The sequence below is a fragment of the Mercenaria mercenaria genome, chromosome 9 (assembly GCF_021730395.1).
Source record: "Mercenaria mercenaria strain notata chromosome 9, MADL_Memer_1, whole genome shotgun sequence".
Classification (NCBI taxonomy): Eukaryota; Metazoa; Mollusca; class Bivalvia; order Venerida; family Veneridae; genus Mercenaria; species Mercenaria mercenaria.
This window is the reverse complement of record NC_069369.1, coordinates 52,282,752-52,304,701: the sequence shown is the minus strand read 5'-3', so window position 1 is coordinate 52,304,701 and position 21,950 is coordinate 52,282,752. Positions and strand designations below refer to the sequence as shown.

The 21,950-nt window shown below is 34.3% G+C and overlaps 1 protein-coding gene across 1 annotated transcript in view; it reads right to left on the bottom strand.

The window, feature by feature from the left end:
* Window positions 1-21,950, bottom strand: part of LOC123547119 (nuclear hormone receptor HR96-like) — a 277,908-nt gene that overhangs the window by 175,490 nt on the left and 80,468 nt on the right. The gene's annotated exons all lie outside the window — the stretch shown is intronic.

The following is a 21,950-nucleotide window of genomic DNA, read 5'->3' as shown; positions in this document are numbered from 1 at the left end:
AAAGGTTAACTTAAGAAACTGTAAAAAAATCTGCAAAGCAAAAAGCACTTGATCTACGTTAAGTGACCAGTAATCTGTGTCTATCATCTGGCTCATCTGTTACATTCTCTGATAAGTTCTTTTGATTAACTGATTTACATACTTACTTATCTATCACATCTTATATCCTGGTATTTCAAGTAGCAAGGCAGTCATACATATATATCAGGAAATGTATATTGTAAAGGCGGATATTACATATCTTTTTTCCAGGACATAATTTTTTTATAGTTGTCACATCAAAGAAATTTTATCCTGATTTAGAAGATTTTCCTTTATTGTTTCTTTCTTTTTCTTTTAATAATACCATCATAACTACACAGCTATATTCTTATAAAATGATAAAGGGAAGTAACTGACTACACTAATGGAAATTTTACTATAGAACGTTAACTAGCTATTTTCATTACAACTTAATAAAACTTTTATTACTAAATGCCTGGTTCCCTCACCCATGGAAATGAAGAAGTTTTCGACTGTGAGGAACTTATCTGACTTAATCTACCCAGGATTACTGATGAAATATTTTTGTAGATGTTACCTGGGTCCTTCCTTGGCCATTAAAGCTGAAAAATCTTCACATGACTATAATTACGATTATGCCAATGTGACTCTCAACCATTTTACATTACAAAATGTATAAATTATATTTCTCAATGATATAGATATACATTTGACCTTGAAGTTAATGTAAACAAAGATATTCAGATCTTTTATTCAAACTGTTAACACATAATGCAGGATGCACATAGTAAGAACTTCTTAATCATCCATGCAGACAGCATGGCATCGATTTTACTCATAAAATTGAGGTATAAAATGAGCATTTCTCTTGGAAGTGAGTTTCATACCTTCCCCTAGAGCATAAAAATTAATGTGCAGTGACAGGAATTGACAACAAATTTACCTAGAAAAAAAGGAAGACATAATTTCTAATGTATATTACATTACAAGGTTAGCTTAACAAAAGCTGTCACAGGAGACAGCGTGCTGGACTATTTCGATGCTGGATAGTGAAACTCGGCACATCTGAAGAAGCTGGAGCTGTCACTGGAGTGTTTAATGACTCCAATGTGGATCAAGATATTGGACAATAGCTTAAGTCTAAGTAATAACAGATAAAGATAAAGTTTAATGAGTATAAAAGGGACTTGATTCTTGCAAACCTTCTGCAACAGTAATGCACTATGTGTCATGTCGCTAATAATGTGGAATAACTACTTTATCTTAGTCTGCACTGGTCGCAACAGCACAGACATGCATGCTGATCTTGGTCTACACTTTTTCACTATTCAATCAGTAAATTTTCAGTGAACGCCCCTTCGAATAATAAACGGTATTGCCCAAACAAAATGATGGACCAGTCCATTATAGAAATTCAGCAGGTAAAGCTAAATTTAAGAAAGAAATTGGAAAAGAGTGTCAATAATAAATATTAATTAAACACAGCGAACAGGAAATGACATCATCGCGACAATGTCATCAACTCAATGATGATATTCACTGTAACAGGTATGAAAATACTATATTTAAACCCTTTTCAAGAGAATAGTTCCTCTCAAATTTCTACCTTCTTCAGAGTAGTGAATAGTTGCTTGTAAAAAAATTTGAAGGAAAAAATGTAAAATCTGATTTCCTCAACCTCGCTTTGAGGCTTTACCTAATTTCATATTATTTTCTTGTCTGAGTCTGCTATCACTGTGCCTGGTAACATTCTATCCTTCCAAAGAATCTTCTTACAGATGTTATGGTACAACTGTTTTGACTCGAAATAAAAATAGCGATCCTGAAACCTCTTTTTTTCAAGAAGGACTTGAATATTTCGCCTTCAGATACTGGGTGCTTCAGTCAGATTGAAAGAAAATGAAGCCACATTGTTTCTTTCCACATCATTGAACACTTTATTAATGATGGTCTCCCATTCAAAACGGCGGATTGTTGTGGAAAATATCTGCTTTGAAAGACCCGTTTCAATTTAGTCATATTTCAATAAGCTAATTGTCTTTTATATTTCACTGTCACATGATTGTGATTTGTTGCTGGCTTCATATTTGTAATGAAAAGAGAACCTGGAAGCAATGCATTTCCTGTCCTTTGAAATGTTTGGAGTTTTAGCCATCTCACCGAGATGAGTCGGCAAAAGTCTCACAAAAAATAGAGAAATTAATAATAAAGGGAGGTAATACACTTACTTAAATTTTGCCAAAAAAAGCCAAATCTAAATCTCTGATAGATAATTAAATGACAGCCATATCCCAAATGAAATATACAACTTTTATCATGTTAGTTCACAATTCTCTGCTCTATTTCCCTACACAAAAACTATACTATAAAAGTTTGTTCAAAACATTTCATTAACAAGCATACTGATAAGCTATAATTGAATGCTTTTCTAGATTTTGCTATCAAATATCTACTTATATAAATGATTGGACTGCATAACATGTGGATGATAAATTATCAGTAACAAGATTAGGAAAACTGCTTATCGCTCCAACTGGAGCCAAAAGTATTCCAAAATAAAATGTTTTCTATCTATGAAATGCTACGCAGGTTGCCAAGGGTAATATTGGGAAATGTCAAGATTTCAAATACAGATAGACCTAGTGAAATTCTTGAGAAGACTTTCACATTTACATGTCAACATTTTTTTTTAACATATTCCGTCCTGCTTACAAAAGAAAAAAACATATTCAATCCTGCTTACATAACTATTTTAGATGCTTTAACACTGTTTGTTAAAAACTTATTTAAATTTAATTAAACAACATTTGTCAACATTCTTCAAATAGACTGACTTTATTACACTACAAACATTAAGCTAACGAAGTTATCACTTGTTAAACAAACGTGTATCATTTTTTCCCCCCATTATGTTAATGTTTAATTATCTCAGTGGGTTTTTATTAAAACAAGGTAGATATAGGAGGAAACTTTGTCTGTCTTCCTTGCAGCAATTTACCTTTATAGCATGAGAGTTGTATGTTTTAGACTTTTCATTTGTTAGTAGCGTACATTTCAGATCCAGACATAGACAATTCACATTTCTCTGACTTATTTTATATTAGCATATCCGAATGTATGCCTATCCAAAAAGCTGTACATTTGGGATGCAAAACTTGATTTTTCGCTAACAGAGGTAAGATGCAAAACTTGAATTTTCGCTAACAGAGGTTGTATTTTCACAACTCACTCCAATAAATATGAAGTTAATAGCTGACATAAAGGAACAAGAATGATGTCAACATTGCAATGTCACATGACCCCTGAAAACGCTTGATAGAATAATAAATAAAGTCCACAACAAGGTTGTAAGTCAAGAAGAAATCATATTTAAAGACCCAAAAGTCCAAAAAATGCATGCATGTCCACCTCATGATGATGCTGTATAACAAACAAGTTTCATTTCAACTGGACAGAAACTGTAGGAGGACTTAACTGAGTACACAATGTTCTGTATTTTAAAGTCCGAAAAGGGCTAAACTCTAGAAATAATTATCAGACATGAAAGTCCCAAATTACATATATGTCCACCTCATACTGATGATGTAGACCAAGCTTCATTTCAATTGGATGAAAACTGTAGGAGGAGCTGAGTACACAAGAGGCTGTGACAGATGGAGTGACACATTGAAGTACAGACAGTTCTAACACTATATGCCCCCCCAGGTCTTCAAAAAAAAAAACTGGGAGATATCACTCAAGTTTTTCACTAAAATGAGTGTTTTTAAAAGAACTTATTACAAGTTTGTAACAATGAAAGACATTTCTGATAAAAAAAATTATTAAAACGCATTTGATTATAAATCGATATAACTTTTAACGAGCCATAGCCTATTTATGCAAAGTTATGGCTTTGACACTATCACACGCGACATTTTCTATCAACATGTGAACAGGGTTTGACCATGTGAATATATTATAACTAATGCCATGAATACAAACTGGTTGATTAAACAGCTATGTACACAAATTCTCCAAGTTTCATACAAGGCATTTTGCCAGTTCAGGAAGAGTGAAAAGTTAAAAGTAGTTTTGAAAATTCATGATATGCATGTGGCTACACCTACATTATTTTCAAACCAACCTATTTATAAACAGATAGTGCAAAAGTAGGAAATGAAATGGCCTTTTTTTTTGAGTCTGTGCAAAACTGCTGCTTGAGTGTGTGTGTGTGTGTTGGGGGGGGGGGGGGGGGAAGTTGAAAAGTAGAAATAAACAAATACTGCACACAGACAATATTTCTTAAAATTGTAGAAGTACTTGTGACATCCCTTAACGAATAAGAAATATGGCAAGCACTAGAATATGCCGGGCACAGGTTCCGCCACTCTAACATAACACTACAGGTATGTACCAGTACATACCTGTACAAGTATAGGGTATCTCTGTGGCTGAGAAGAAACAAGAGCACCGCCTTGCGGGTGCTGATGCTCATCTGATTTTTTTGTATAACAGAATAATAATTGTCCTACCCATGATTTTCTAAGTCAGAAAAGGGCCATATTTCTTGCAAAAAGCAGGATGGAGTTACGTTTCTTGATGTACTGAGTCAGCTTATGATGGTGAACAACTGTTGCAAGTTTCAAAGCAATAGCTTTGATAGTGAGAAAAGTTTACCTAAACATTAAACTTAACCAATAAATCTGACATTTTCTAAGTCCAAAAGGGGCCATAATTCTTGCAAAAAGCAAGACAGAGTTATGTTTCTTGGTGTACATGGTCAGCTTATGATGGTGAACAAGTGTTGCAAGTTTCAAAGCAATAGCTTTGACAGTTTAGGAGAAAAGTTTACCTAAACATAAAACTTAACCAAGAAATCTGATATTTTCCAAGTCCAAAAGGGGCCATAATTCTTGCAAAAAGCAGGATGGAGTTATTTTTCTTGCTGTACAGGGTCAGCTATTGATGGTGAACAAGTGTTGCAAGTTTCAAAGCATACCTTTGATAGTTTAGGAGAAAAACTGACCTAAACATAAAACTTAACCAGCTGACGCCGACGCCGACACCGATCAAGTGATGACAATAACTCATCATTTTTTGTCAAAAAATCAGATGAGCTAAAAAGTAACTAACTTCAAATCATTTCTCCGACAACTCAGTGGGTTCAACCCCTCCTAGGGAAGCCATTCAGCTAGTTTACGGATGCAAGGAGACTCCCCATGCTAACATAAATGAGAGGCATCTTGGGTCTTAAAAGCTAGAAAGTTGCATATGATATACATTGTGCCTACAGTCACTTTAAATTCAACAACACATACAAGTATGAAATCTCTGCCTTGATTTACAGGAGTTTCATTAATCATTGAAGCAGAAGGTGGAAGTTACAAAGTAGAAAATCTGTCTGAGGCTCCTCCAATTTAGAACTTCTGCTACACGGGGGAGGGGTGGGGAGGGGGGGGGGGGTGGAGAATCGCCACCACTTCGCCCTTAATGAAACCACTGTGTTAACATATCTAAAGATCTAAATCTTTAAGACTAAAGACACTATGGATCAGTAATATTTACTTTGTACTTTACCACTCATACTGCAACAGTGGCACAAGGTATTATATAAGCAGCATGAATCATAAAATAAATACAACATTTACTAGTAGTTTTTCATAATAATGATGATCTTTTGTGACAACTGCAGTCTTGCAGCTGCTCATAATAAGCTGTCTGATAAAAAAAAAAGCACTCTTAAGAGACTAACAAAATTAGCTGTATGATTAATAAGTACCCTTAGACACACTGCATTTGGCACTCTGACATCGTTCTATGAATTAACGCTCAAGCAGACAGACTGGGCTTTAGAAGTTCTTTCTTGTTACTCCCAAAGAAGTAGTCATTTAGAAGTTCTTTTCTTAATTGTTACTCCCAAAGTACAGAGACTTAAGTTTCCAAAATGGAATTAACCTATATTCGCTTCATTATCAATATCATTTTCAGTAACTTTTGCAGCCCAACACATACGTAGACATTTACTGAATCATTTTCCTATTTTTTCAGAAACAGAAACCTTGACCATGACCACAACAAAGGCAAATATAATCCCAAGACAGATCTTTATATACAATTTTTGGTGACAAAAATGTCAGTGATAAGAACCTGTTTAAGGTGCTGAGCTGCCTTCCTGTCTGAAAAACAAGAGCTGTCTCCATAGGATGACACATGCCCCAGATGGTACTTTGAATAAATAGTTATGGCCGATGTTAGAGTTTAGGACCTTTGACCTACGGACATGGGTCTTGGGCGCGACACCTTGTCTTACTGTGCCACACATTCATGCGTAGTTATTTTAAAATCCATGCATGAATGACAAAGATATGGACCGGACACGCCCATCATTGTACTATCATGAAATATGACCTTTAACGTCTAAGTGTGACCTTGACTTTTGAGCTACGGAGCTGGGTCTTGCGCGCGACACGTCGTCTTACTGTGGTACACATTCATGCCCAATAATTTTAAAATCCATGCATGAATGACAAAGATATGGACCGGACACGCCCATCAATGCACTATCATGAAATATGACCTTTAACATCTAAGTGTGACCTTGACCTTTGAGCTACAGACCTGGGTCTTGCGCGCGACACATCGTCTTACTGTGCCACACATTTATGCGTAGTTACTTGAAAATCCATCCATGGATGACAAAGATATGGACCGGGCACGCCCATCAATGCACTATCATGAAAAATGACCTTTAACGTCTAAGTGTGACCTTGACCTTTGAGCTACGGATCTGGGTCTTGCGTGCGACACGTCATCTTACTGCAGTACACATTCAAGCCAAGTTATTTGAAAATCCATCCATGGATGACAAAGATATGGACCGGACACGAAAACTGCGGACCGACCGACAGACGGTTCAAAAACTATATGCCTCCCTTCGGGGGCATAATAACGAAACTCAACCCACTAAACACAGTTAATAATGTGACATTTTTTCATTTCAACTAGGAGTGAAAATTTCCTAATTATAATAGAAATACTAATACATGTATTGAAGTACAAGGATATTTCATCCTTTAAAAGTGAAATAAGTCAAGCAAATGAAGACACAGACAGTTACCTTAATGAACACCCTATGGCAATCATTAATAACTGCAGTCTGAATTTATGTATGTCAGGTTCACAAAAAGCAAGATTGAAACATCACACTGTTCAATCAGTAACATAAATTTGCGGCTTTGCAACTTACAAGCGACAACATGAATACAAGGTATATCTACCATCTCATCCAAGTTGATCAATGACATCACGTACACATACCATGTTTAATTGACAAAACAAAGCTGATAGGAGCAATATTGGTATATTTAATTGTAAGTTCACAATCTATTTTGATAACAACATGCAAAGTTGAACAGATATCACCATTTTCAAAAGGTCAGTGACTGGGAAACCCATGAGACATGAGCCATAGTCACATAAAAATGAAAAATGTCTCATAAGTTTAAGTGCTGATGAGCCCTGTGTCATATGTCTAAATTGTATTGAATGCAAAAGGATGAAACTATTTAATAGTGCAAATCTTACACAAATGAATGTATTCAGTGTGCAGATTCAAAGTGCTTCCAGTGTTTAAAAACATGTTTTAACATCGTATTTTATTCTAGACTTCCATTTTTTGTCAGTTTTCAATAATTTTCTTTATTGACAAGCTGTTACAGTTTTAGTTACTATATTTGTTTTTTACTGAGAGCTTCTTTAATATGAAATGTGTACATACTACAATGCCAGTTCTTAGTTTACAAGTCGCAATTGTCCCATAGAAATTTCTGAATGTCACATAAGATTTATAAATGTCACATAATTTATTGTGTATGACGAGCCATTGTCCCATGGACAAAATTTCTTTCCCAGTCACTGAAAGGTAACACAAATTTGCAGGGACAATGCAAATTTGTTGCAAAAAAGACATCAATACGCTGTTATCAGAATTAGTAATCATTCTGAAAGCTGCTCTGTTAAGTAATAGTTATAGTATGTGTGAGAGTGTGTTACCAGGATATATCAGAGATAGGGGTACATCGAGGGTATTTTTCTCTGCATATATCGTCGAGGCCGGTAGGCCGAGACAGATATGTGAAGAGAAAAATAACGAGATGTACCCCTAGCTCTGATATATCCTGGTAACACACGAGCACTACATATTATAACTGTTTTATCGCATAGTTTATCATTAAAATTTATATATTATTTTCATTTAAATTTGTTTATTATTATTTTTACTATTTTGATTCCCTTTCTGTGCCTCGCAGACTGAAACACTAAAACTTCTGTTTTAGAAAATGTGTTCCCCAGATAAAAGTACCCAACAAATTTCTGCATTGGTTTTAAATATTTGTATTTCATTGGCCAGACATATTGTAAAACTTGTTGTTTTGTTTGTAAAAAAAATCAAAGAAAAAGAAACAATTGAGAAATCTCAGAATTTCATATATTTCATGTATTTCTGAATTTGGCAATAACTATCAAGTTTTTGAAATATTCTAGTTTATTTATTCTTTTACTTTATAAATGTAGGTGTTTGTGACAATTCTTTCTCTGTGAACTGTAAATTGGAGCTAAAATCATCTTTTCTTTGAAAGGAAAAAATTATACTCCCTTGATAGGACCTCACTAGAGAAAAAGTGTTCCGATATATATCGGAACAGTTTTACTGTGCTGATATATATCGGAACACTTTTTTTCTTACGAAACTCCATAGAGATTTCCGTGTTGATATATATCGCAACAGTTTTGTAAGATATCAGCACAGTTTTGTAGTAATAATGTGTGTTACTATGTATAACATGCTGCAAAGATCAAAGGAAAATTGCTGCACTATGCGATAATTGTAGACATGAAACAAGAACCTACAGAAGTAAAACAAGAACCTATCTGTATTGTGTTGATTATTTGACAGAAAAACAAGCACTGAGTGTTCCAAAAACTTCTACTTTAGCCTTTGATGTCACCACAAACAAGTAACCGCAAATCAGTATAACCAACTACACAGGGTGGATATGCACTAGACGAAAACAATAATTAATCATAAAGAAAATCCAAAAACTAACCATATTCCAAAACATGGTCACTAATATATAAAGTAATCTTGCAATATATATTAAGTACTACAAAACAGAATTTATTATTGCAGTCAATGTCAAGTGAGCATACCCTTCCAGCAAAAACTTGACACAAATTTCTTTCATCAGAATATTCTTTGTATAAAAAGAAGACATAATTTTACTTTTGAAAAGAGTTAGTAATTTAGTTAGTTTTCCTTTTACTTGATTCAATATGGATAAGTGGAAATAATTTCAGTGGCTGCATGGAGGCCTGGTGAAGATGCTGGCCAACACACTAAACAATGACCCCACTCAGTTAACCTCACAAGACAGAGAGACTGTAATCCAATTACCTCCCTTTTTACTCTAATTACCTCCCTTTCTCCCATAATTAACCCTTTTTTAACTCTAGTTGCCTCCCTTTTTACTCCCAACTGCAAGTTAAATGAGCAAAGATTGACTGACTGACAAATAATTTTAATTATATTTTTACACTGAAGGGCTTTTCTTCTTTTTAATGCAATGACTTATTCGAAGAATGTTTCATTTTTATTTCTAGCTCTCATTACACATATATGCATCAGAGCAAAACTGCTGAAATTCACTTATAAGGATCCATGCTAAGATGATACAGACCAAATTTGTTGAACATCCATCAAGCAGTCATCATGTTTTTAAAGCGGGTCAGAACTGATAAAAGTTGATGCAAGGATGCTACAGACCAAGTGCAAAAAAGAGCTGTCGGATGACAGCGCGCTCGACTATTCGAAGAATTGATTGAAGAATGGGGTCAAAATATTTCCATAGTTTTTCAGACTAAACAAAAAAATGGATTAAACAAAAAATGTTCCTGTATTTGTGGATTTCGATTAGTCTTGCACTAACTGGCAATGTGTGACCATGATGGCAAATATGTTAAGTTATATGTCTGGCAAAACATGGACTTATATGAAAAATTTAACTAATTTCCAAGTCCAAAAAGGGCCATAATTCAGTCAAAATAGTTGACAGAGTTATGTACTCTTGCCTACAGATGGAAATCATGTTGATAAACTAGTGTTAAAAGTTTCAAAGCCACAGTTCAAATAGTTTTGACAAAACGCTGACTTGTTAAAACAAGAGGACCATGATGGTCCTGAATCGCTCACCTATCTCCACATGACCCAGTGTTCAACTGAGTATGACATCGTTATTTCTATTATTTGACATAGTGACCTAGTTTTTGAGCACATGTGACCTAGATATCATCAAGATAAAAAATTCTGACCAATTTTCATGAAGATCCATTGAAAAATATGGCCTCTAGAGAGGTCACAAGGTTTTTCTATTATTTGACCTAATGACCTAGTTTTTGAAGGCACGTGACCCACTTTTAAACTTGACCTAGATATCATCAAGGTGAACATTCTCACCAATTTTCATGAAGATCTCGTGAAAAATATGGCCTCTAGAGAGGTCACAAGTTTTTCTATTTTTCGACCTACTGACCTAGTTTTTGACCGCACATGACCCAGTTATGAACCTGACCTAGATATCATCAAGCTGAACATTCTCACCAATTTTCATGAAGATCCATTGAGAAATATGGCCTCTAGAGAGGTCACAAGGTTTTTTCTATTTTTAGACCTACTGACCTAGTTTTTTGACCCCACGTGACCCAGTTTTCGAATCTGACTTAGATATCATCAAGATGAACATTCTGACCAATATTCATGAAGATCTCATGAAAAATTATGGCCTCTAGAGAGGTCACAAGGTTTTTCTATTTTTAGATCTACTGACCTAGTTTTTAACCCCACGTGACCCAGTTTCGAACTTGACCTAGATATCTTCAAGGTAAACATTCTGACCAATTTTCATGAAGATCCATTGAAAAATATCGCCTCTAGAGAGGTCACAAGGTTTTCCTATTTTTAGACCTACTGACCTAGTTTTTGACCGCACATGACCCAGTTTCGAACTTGACCTAGATATCATCAAGGTAAACATTCTGACCAATTTTCATGAAGATCCATTGAGAAATATGGCCACTAGAGAGGTCACAAGGGTTTTCTATTTTTAGATCTACTGACCTAGTTTTTGACCCCACATGACCCAGTTTCGAACTTGACCTAGATATCATCAAGGTGAACATTCTGACCAATATTCATGAAGATCTCATGAAAAATATGGCCTCTAGAGAGGTCACAAGGTTTTTCTATTTTTAGATCTACTGACCTAGTTTTTAACCCCACGTGACCCAGTTTCGCACTTGACCTAGATATCATCAAGGTGAACATTCTGACCAATTTTCATGAAGATGCATTGAGAAATATGGCCTCTAGAGAGGTCACAAGGTTTTTCTATTTTTAGACCTAATGACCTAGTTTTTGACCCTACGTGACCCAGTTTCGAACTTGACCTAGATATCATCAAGATAAACATTCTGACCAATATTCATGAAGATCTCATGAAAAATATGGCCTCTAGAGAGGTCACAAGGTTTTTCTATTTTTAGACCTACTGACCTAGTTTTTGATGGCACGTGACCCAGTTTCGAACTTGACTTAGATATCATCAAGGTGAACATTCTGACCAATTTTCATGAAGATCTTGTGAAATATATGGCCTCTAGAGAGGTCACAAGGTTTTTCTATTTTTAGACCTACTGACCTAGTTTTTGATGGCACGTGACCCAGTTTCGAACTTGACCTAGATATCATCAAGATGAACATTCTGACCAACTTTCATAAAGATCCCATGAAAAATGTGACCTCTAGAGTGGTCACAAGCAAAAGTTTACGGACGCACGGACGGACGACGGACACCGCGCGATCACAAAAGCTCACCTTGTCACTTTGTGACAGGTGAGCTAAAAAACTGAACAAATTTCAAAGTCCAAAAAGGGCCATAATTCAGTCAAAATAGTTGTCAGAGTTATGTACTCTTGCCTACAGATGGAAATCATAATGATAAACAAGTGTTTAAAGTTTAAAAGCCAAAATGTCAAATAGTCTTGACAAAACATGGACATATATAAAACAAAACCAATTTCCAAGTTCAAAAAGGGCCATAATTCAGCCAAAAAAGACGAGAGAGTTACGTACTCTTGCCTATTGATAGAGACTATTATACTGAACAAGATATAAAAGTTTCAAAGCCATATGTCAAACACTTTACACAAAATATAAACTGGTACGAAAAACTTAACCAAGATTTCTAAGTCAAAAGGGGCCATAATTCAGACAAAATGCTTGATGGAGTTATGTACTCTTGCCTACAACTGGACATTGTGATGGTAAACAAGTGTTGAAAGTTTCAAAGCTTTATCTCAAAAGACTTTGTCAAAATGTGGACTGGTACGAAAAACTTAACCAAGATTTCTAAGTCAAAAGGGGCCATAATTCAGACAAAATGCTTGATGGAGTTATGTACTCTTGCCTACAACTGGACATTGTGATGGTAAACAAGTGTTGAAAGTTTCAAAGCTTTATCTCAAAAGACTTTGTCAAAATGTGGACTGGTACGAAAAATTTAACCAAGATTTCTAAGTCAAAAAGGGGCCAAATTCAACCAAAAGCTGAGGGAGTTTTTTTACTCTCCTAAACTGCAGGTGAGAAAACAAGTTTGAAGTTTTCAAAGTTTATCTCAAAAGATTTTGTCAAAATGTGGACTGGTACGAAAAATTTAAACCGGGTGTGACGCCACCCGAAAACCGCGCCGACCCGACCCCGACCCGGGGTGAGTGGATAGCTCTACTTTTTCTTCAAAATAGTCGAGCTAAAAAAAACCAGTTTTTTAAAAAGGGGATTTTTTTGAAACAAAAAACAATGATTCCTATGCAACCATCATACCAAAAAATTTTTCGGGGAGCTTCTCAAAATTTTTTAAATCACTGAAGTTTTTTCAAGACAAAAAAACATTTTGGTTCCAAAATCAGAAAAACAAGAATTTGTAAAAGAGTTAAACAAACATCAAAATAGGACAAAAATTTTTGTAAAAATTACCAAAAACCCCCCACCTAGGAAATTGTTACAAAAAAAACTGCATGCCAGTACAACATATTTTAAGTAATTAGGCAACATACTAACAATGTATGAAGTTGTAATTATATTATATAACTTCTGAAGACTTTATGAATTTTTGAAAATGTCTGGAAATTTTAATGGGGAATGCTTTCAAATCTAAATCTGTTTTAAAGATTTAATGGATTTCTTTTTTAAATTGGGAAAAGGAAAAAAAATAAAACTATTATAGCGAAATATTTTATCATAAAAAGGGAGGAAATTTAAAAACAAATGAAATGCGCATTTATATGGACAAAATAATTTGTTTTAAAAATAGATAATATTTTTTAAATTTACTCACCAAAAAAAAAATTTTAATTTTTCGTGAGCAGTGCGCCTACATATAAACCTTAGGGTTTTTATATATGCCATTAATTTATTTTGCCGGGGCTTGTTTTCTACAATCTACAATTAAACCATAACATCAATCATCTTATTTTAAAAAAAATTTTCATTTTAAAATAGTGGAAAAACTGATATAAAAACACATGTTTTGACAAAACAATAAAAGGGGTAATGTCTGTACGAATAAAAAAAAAAAGTTAACTTGGGTGCCGTGACCTTGCCTTGCACAGAACAAAGCTTGTAAGGTGAAATTTATGCCAAGTTATTTGAATAACCCCAAATCAAAAAAAGTTACAACAACAAAAAAAAAGTTCTATCTCCAAAGGGCCCCTTGACCTTTGGAGCCAGCACGACCATCAACTCATTATAGGAACATTTGGGGCCAAAATTTAAATCCTTGATGAAGGGCAGATTATTAACCAACAAAAAATTTTAATCTCTAAGTGTATCTTACCATAGAGAAAAAGGGTTTTGGGTCGGGGCCCCAAGACATACGTCCAAGGGGAACTTTGTGCCAAGTAATTTAAAATTTCCCTTGAGAGTGCAGATTTAGCAGGGATACAAAACCCCTTTAATTTTTGACCCGTGACCTTGATTTTGGGACTGGGCTGGTCTTACCATGACTGTCTTTCCTTTTGGGGAAATTTTTGGTGCAATTATTCTAAACCCTTATGGGGTGGAGTATGACCGGACACGAAGGGATGGACGGAAAAGGGGGGGGAAAAAAAGGACCACCATTTATTCCCCCTTTCTTTTGAAGAAGGAGGGGACAAAAAACAGCCTTTTTAAAACCATGACAACTTTTCAATGTTTAATTTAGACACCATAGCCCTTTGAGCCCAAAGCCCCCAAAAATGTGTTCAAAATCTGTTTTTTAACACAAAAAGCGACAAAAACGCACCAAGTTTCCAACACGGGGAGCTAAAAATATCGTAATTTTCAGAAACAAGAAAGTAATAACCTTTTAAAAATGATTTATATTAAGCCTTTTTGCAGAACAAAAAAATAGGAAAGAAAAGAGTGATTCACAAGCTTCTGTAATGATGGGTAAGAACCATCAAAAACATAAAACATGGAGATATATTATCTACTTTAGAGAAAAAAAAACATTACCCTTGGAAAACCGTTTTACTTAAATTTGTATTTTTTAATAAATGCATTGAAATATCTTTATACAAGGGTTTTTTTGGGCGAAAACTTAAAAATTTTTAACATCATTTTTTTTTCAAAAACACGGGCCCTTTTTAAAGGGCAAAACCCTGACCGTGACATTTTGACCTAAAATATGGATGATAATACAGGGTTAAGAAAATTTCAAGTCTGACGGCTGTTTTTATTTCATTCTGTTTGCTTTTTTTTTTTTCCTCAATTAGAAAATATAAAAGGACTTATTGATTATGTTAAAATCGAAAAAAACTGGGAAATTTTTTTGAGAAACTCCCACAACGCCCCAAAAAAATGAGTTTCTCTGATTTTTTAGACATGGATCCAATAGAGGTTTGGGGAAATAGGGGATCCAATCATTAAAAGGGCCATAAAAAAAAGTGCGGGGCAGATCTGGCTATATCGAATTGGAAAGGGCCTTAGGGCCCAACAATTTTGTTAAATTTGGTGAAATCGGAGAAAAATTTTATTTAGAGAGCGGACAAGATAAACGACAGATTTTTCGGTAATTCAAGGGCCGAACTCAAAAGCCTGGACCTTTGGGGTAGTTATCGAACTGGCGAGGTCCTGGTAAAACCTTTTTGCAAGTTTGTGAAGTCGGATGGAATTTTTGTTTTAAGAGTGCGGAATGAGTAAAAAGGCCATTTTTTTCGAAAATTCAAGGGCCGTAACTAAAAAATGCTGGCCCGATTGGGGCTAGTTATCGAACTTGGCCGAGGTTCATGGCCCAACACGATTGTTTAAGTTTGGTGAAGTTTGGGATGAGAAATACGAATAAAAGTGCGGACAAGAGTAAAAAAGACCTTTTTGGTTTTAAAGGGGCCAAAAACACCAAGACCGTTTTTGGGCCAGTTATCGTTTTTGGCCGGGGGGTCTTAGGGTAAACACATTTTTTTAAATTTTGGTGAAAAGGGGATGAGAAATTTGACTTAAGTGCGGACAAGCTTTGTGAAGGGGACACCACACAGAGGGAGAAAAAATCAATTCCCCCAAACACCACGTGAGGGGGAGAAAAAATTTAAAATTTTTCTAAACTGCACACATTGGCCCATAGGTTAAAAAAAAATGCCCCCCCCCCCCCCCCCCCTCCCAACCCCATCCCATGAATTGCTCCGTTACCACTTTTCCCTTGAATCAGAACTAAAAATTATTCAGACTGTTGCTAACTCAAACGAATTTTATTTAAATTTTTTTTCTAGAAAGAAACTAAAAAAGAGAAATTTTCAAATATGTACTAAATATTGATTTTAAAATCACCTTATATAAAGTTCAAGGCATAATAACATAGTAACTTAAACAAAGGGTTACTTTTGGTTGGTTAACACGGCAAAGACGGGAAAGCTTTAATACAAATTAAAAAATCTCTCGGGGCAAACTCTAAAACCAAACAAGCCCGTTTTTTTTAATCAATAATTTAAACTGCAATGACAGAAGAAATTAATGTTATTTTTTTTGTCTAAAAAAGGGCAATCACTCTAAAAAAATTTCCAGGAAATCGTTTTCCAAAAAAATCAAACTTAAATCAAGCCATAATATTTTTAAAACATCCTTACAAAAAAATCAACAAGATTTTTTTTTTTATACTGCTGCCCATAAAGATATAAAATGAAAGTTTACCAAACGGTGCACATTCATCAAGAGGTTCAAGGAAAGATGTTTTTAATGGGGAACAAATTTTTAAAAAGGGCCATGGAAGTACCATTTGAACATTTTAAAGGGAAAATATGAAAAACTAAAAGAAACAAAAGATAAAGACACAAATACTAAATTACAATTTCTACTCATTCTTAAAGTAGCCCAAAAGGCCCGTCTGTACATTTAAAAACTAACTAAAAAAGCCTTTTTCGCGTCGCAATCTGACTTCAGGGATGGCAATCTTCCCAAGGCCCGAAGTCATTTTTCCTCCCCCTCTGAAAAAATCAGAGAGGCTGACCAAGCCTAGGGTTTCCCCCCTTTAATATTTCTGAAAAAAAATCAGACCTCACTCAAAAAAAAACATTTGTAAGGGACTGAGGGAAAAAAAAAACAAGCATTTACCTTTTTCTACCAGAACGACTGATTCTTTCCCTTTTTGACCCTATAGACAGATTGCATGTGGCCTTCATCATATCTTTTTGGGATTTTAAAAAAGAATGATACCCAAATTTAAAGTGGGGAAGTCATAAAAATTTACACGGAAGGGTTAAACCTTATCAACACAGAATTCTATGCATTCAATTTTTCGTAAAAAGCAATGTAACATTCCTGAAAAATCTATGGGGGGTTTAAATGTTGCCCATTTTTTTTTTAAAGTAAAACTGCAAGAGAGATCAAAATAAGATTTGATACCTGTTGACTGGGGACTGGTGTTGGGGGTTTTTTTCCATGATTTGTGTTTAAAACCGCGCCACTTTTAAAAATTTTTTGCCCACCCACTTTTCTTTCAATGAGATAAAAACCTCACTGTTTTCCAGTTCATACACAAATTTCACTCATTTAACAAATTTTAGCTTCTTTCGTAACAAATGAAACTATATATCCTTCATTGCACACTGAAAATTCACAAAACTGGTATTCCGTTTCAGAGAAATCTGGAAAACTGGTTTTCTTCGACAGCGGATGTTATTTCTTGACAATAAACAACCAAACGCTGCTAAATTCCAACCAACATTTTTTGTATACCATCAAAGGGCCTCTTTCAAACTTTTTCCAGTTTTATATCGCTAAGTTGGAAGGAACTTGGTTTTTTTGTGTTTTCCCACCCTATACACGCAATCTAATTTCAAGTTTTCTCAGCAGGGCAAAATGCTTTACAAAATATTTTGCAAAACCCTAAAATTTATTAAAAACACCATTCAAATATTTCCCCAAAAAAGTAAATATTTAAATTTTTTTTTTTCTACTTCTTTACTTTTAAACATGTAAAGCTTTTTTTAAATTTTTAAGGGATGCTTCACTTAAAAATTAAAATTAATCACATATATCCTAAAAATACCATAAATTCAATTACAAATTTCACTAGTTCAAATTAAGCCTAAAATGTTTGTATCTTAACTCTTTAACAAATTTTTCTTAGGTTTTTTTTTTTCCTCAAAATTGGGTAATTTGAAACCTTTCCCCCCTCCTGAAATTTAAATCCAATTTTCAGCCAGAGGCCACAAAAAAATTCCAACAGAAACATTAAAACCACAAAATATTTTGAATTTTTGAATAAAATACAAGTAATTTCCCATAGAGAAAGGCTAAAAATATAAAGAAAAGGGCCCAATTAAGGGACAAAAGTTGTTTTTTTTTTTTTCACATCTGTTGTTATTCCCTAGAGGTACTAATTAACAAACATTTTTCAGCGAATTTTTAATTTTAAGTGGTTTTTTTTTACTATAATTTTATGGGAGGTTTTTTTATGATTTTTGCTAATTAAATGATGTTGTGTTAAGGGACAGGTTCCCTCTGTAATATTAGCACGGGCCCACAAGTAGACAAACTCCAGACTATGATAAAATTTTTTTTAATTTTTTTTTTTAAAATTTAATGTAGCCATCTTTATCCATTCAAATATCTTACAGCCAGTTCTCTACAAAAAACTGTAAAATAGACTTTCATTATTTTGTAACTCCACTGTCATAAAAAAGACAAAAATTACAAAAGTTGAAAATTTTGGCAAATTCTTTAAAATCTCTAGTGGGTAGTCTAACCAAAACAAACAAAAATTTTAAATACCTGTTTTTTGGATACAAAAAAACAACCATGCTTTTCCTTAGTCTTGTGCATTAGTCACTCACTTGAAAAAAAAGAATGAAATTTTTCTTTTAAAGACTCTTGCTTTTCAAAGAAATTTTAAGGGAAGGGTGCTTAAACTGCAGACAAGTCATTGAAAAAACCTTCAAGGGTTCAAAAAGCACTATTCCCTAATCCTTACAGCCCCGAATTTTTTTTATCTGGAACGAATTTTTTTTAGAAAAATGAAGACAAAACTTGCTACAGCGGATAAAAGAAAAAAAAATTGAAATTCTCTTAACTTTTTGTAAAAGTAAGTTTTTTTTTTTCCCAAAACTCAAATTTATCTTTTAGATAGGAATGAAATCTTAACAGGGACAATACTGCTTAGACAGTCATGAAAACCCTTTTATCCAACAGTCCTTGAATTTAAACTTATTTTCCCAATCAGTCTAAATTATTAAGGGATTTGGGCGTCAAAACCCCTTTACATGCATTGAGTGTGTGTTCAGGGTTTACTTTTTTTTTCAACAATTTTTTTCAGTCATTTAAACACAATGTCTACTTTTAGCACTCAGCACAGTGCCCAACTTTTTAATCTGCCGAAAACACATACATATACCCCACCCATCACCAACTGACACCAGGCGACCAGCCCTATCTATCCTTAATTGATGCCAAACCCGGGAATACCAAAACCCCCACATCAAAGTGCTCTAAAACCCCAAAAGGGTACCGGGGGTGGTTTGACAAAAAAATCCAAGGGGGAAAGAAAAATTATTAGGGGGACATGATAGAAATTTAAAAAATCTTTTCATATAAAATCTTTTAAATTTTACAGAAATATTAATGAACATTCTGACAAAAATGTGTACTATGGATCGACAAGAAATAAATAGAAACCAAAACATTAACTCATAGGCACCTGACAAAAACACCAATAGGTACCAGACTAAAACATTAATAGGCTTCTTAGGAAAACACTTACAGACTCACTGACTAGAACAAATTGACTGACAAACACATTAAAGAACAAAGCATAAATTGGCTCCTGACAAAAATATGAGTTTAAATATTAGGGCTCCTGACAAAACAATTAATTGACAATCTGAGCAGAACATTATAATAGGCAGCCTTCTCCACAGAATCATTTGTAGGTTTCTGTCATTTTATTCTAAGTACATGTATATACTTGTATTCATTTGTTTCTTCAGCATTAAGGTTTATAAATATCTATGTTAATGTGCATCATAAAAAATAGTTATGACTCATCGAAACTCAGGGAACCTTGAGAAAAAAAAGGCTATTTCTCATAGGTTTGATATAAAAAAAAATCCTTTCAGCCTGGTGGAGTGATACGAGCAATAAAACCTTTTCTGATGTTAATCTTAACATCTACATAAGCATGCGAGCATATGAGATACACATTTTGTTTAATGTCATTTTAATGGCTATGGTTTCAACAGTTTTAGCATGTTCTTTCAACTGTGTCTCCAAGTTATTTGGTTTCAGGCTTAAAACTTCACTTTTTTTACCCACATTTCTGCAATATTAATGATTTGAACATTTGACACAGATAAGCAGCTGGAAAATGACAAGATGTACATGACAAACGATAAACCAAGGCAATGTTGTTTATTTTATGTTAATTTTCTGGAAGCAAAAATTGAAAATCACAAAATGAAGTCAACTGCATATCGGATCTTCAGGCCCACAATGCAACATTGGAAAGCCAAAAGCATTCACCCAGACCATGCAACATCTGACTGTGCCCACATCATTTTTTTCAAAACCAGAATACAAAAGCTTGTCGTTCATACACTGGATGTTGATGTATTTATTATAATTATGTGAGCAGTGTCAGGATACGACTTATATGACCCAGGGAAGTGCCTACGTTTTTTAGTATCTTGAGCAATGAAATGGGTCCAATCGCTAAGGTGACTAATTGTCTCAGACTAGATGACAAACTATGTAGAATGTCCTTTGTTAAAATGTAGAGCTAGTGAGACCATATATCTCTATATATAAATTTTTCTCTGGCCTAAATGATACTATACCAATGATTTATAAATGATTTCAATTATGATCGAGCTAGATAATTTCAGGGATCAGACAAATCACTCAATATTTTAAACTAACAACCTTCAACTAATGATAATCAGCTCAAACTCCTATAGGCTGGAGATACTATACTTGACTGGTCCTTTTGTTGAAGTTCCCGTCGGACGACGTCCTTGAATCAACAACATACAAGTCCTATCACATAGTTGTTCAGCCCATGTCCTCTTAATTGAAGCTGCAACTCAATATGATTGCCCCGACTCCTGATGCTCGGCGCCTATATGTTATAACTTAATTATAGCACTAAACTACCATACAGGTATGACCCTAATACCTTGGCTGTACTTCATCAGTATCGTTGAACCTCGTCTGTAAGCTGTAACTCTCCTACTGTCTCAGCAGAATACCAAACCGTATGTCTCTATGCTCAGCCTGCAATAGCTTTCTCATCATCCTCAATGTGTCTACATCAATCACTGGATACAGAAAGAATTCACAGTCATCTGTCTACTTATTTATACCTAGCAGAAGTGCGCTTTGATTGGTGCTATTATTAGAACTTGTTTCTGATTGATCCTAATTCATACATGGTATTTTACAACAGAGTATTTTACTTATGTACATAATGTGAGATGCTATTGAAATTAACCCAAATTGTCCATAAATGACCCAAATCCTATTATTTACAGCAGTTCAACTATATTTATAGCAATGACAGAATGAAAAAGAGTCAAGCACCATATCTGTACTTCTGTGTGACGTTATCAAAGTATCAAATATACAAATTATTAGGTAAAGAGGCTACAAAATCAAACCCACAGCCAGGCCAAACATTCTCTTAAATGATCTGATCCAAGCTCTGTCAAATTCACATCAATAACTTATTTTAATCTCATTAATAGAAATGAAATAATGTCAAACCTAAACAAATACTAACAAATTCTGATTCTATAAAGGGAGATAATATACAGTGTTAATCATCATTTAACCTTTAGCCTGCTAAATTTCTAACATGGACTGGTCCATCATTCAATAATGGCAGTACCATGTATTATTCAAAGGGGTGTTCAATGAAAATTTACTGACAGAATAGAGAACAGTGCAGACCTGGATGATGATCAGCCTGCACTGGTCACAAAGGTAGAATCACTTACCGACAGCAGACTAAAGGTTAAATTACTGTTAAGTCTTTTTTCATGCGCATAAAAATAATGGAATCATAATTCAAAATTTAAAGATAAAATTACTGGGAATCTGCTTTGTTTCCAAATATTAAATTTCATGGACTGATGAAACAATTAAATCAACATAGTCCCCCATGAATATTGATGATTTCACAGTATATTGAATGTGATTTTATTTGTTTGTTTATATCCTCAGTTTTCTACTAAATGTCATTCCAATCTCCAGAATAATATAATGCCCCAATGGAATTACCACAAACTCCATCTACCACAGGAAATTAACTGAATAAAATTGTACAGTAACAAACATAAATATCTGCTGGGGAAAAATATATGCCCCGGGAAATGCTTTATCTCTAGACCCATTC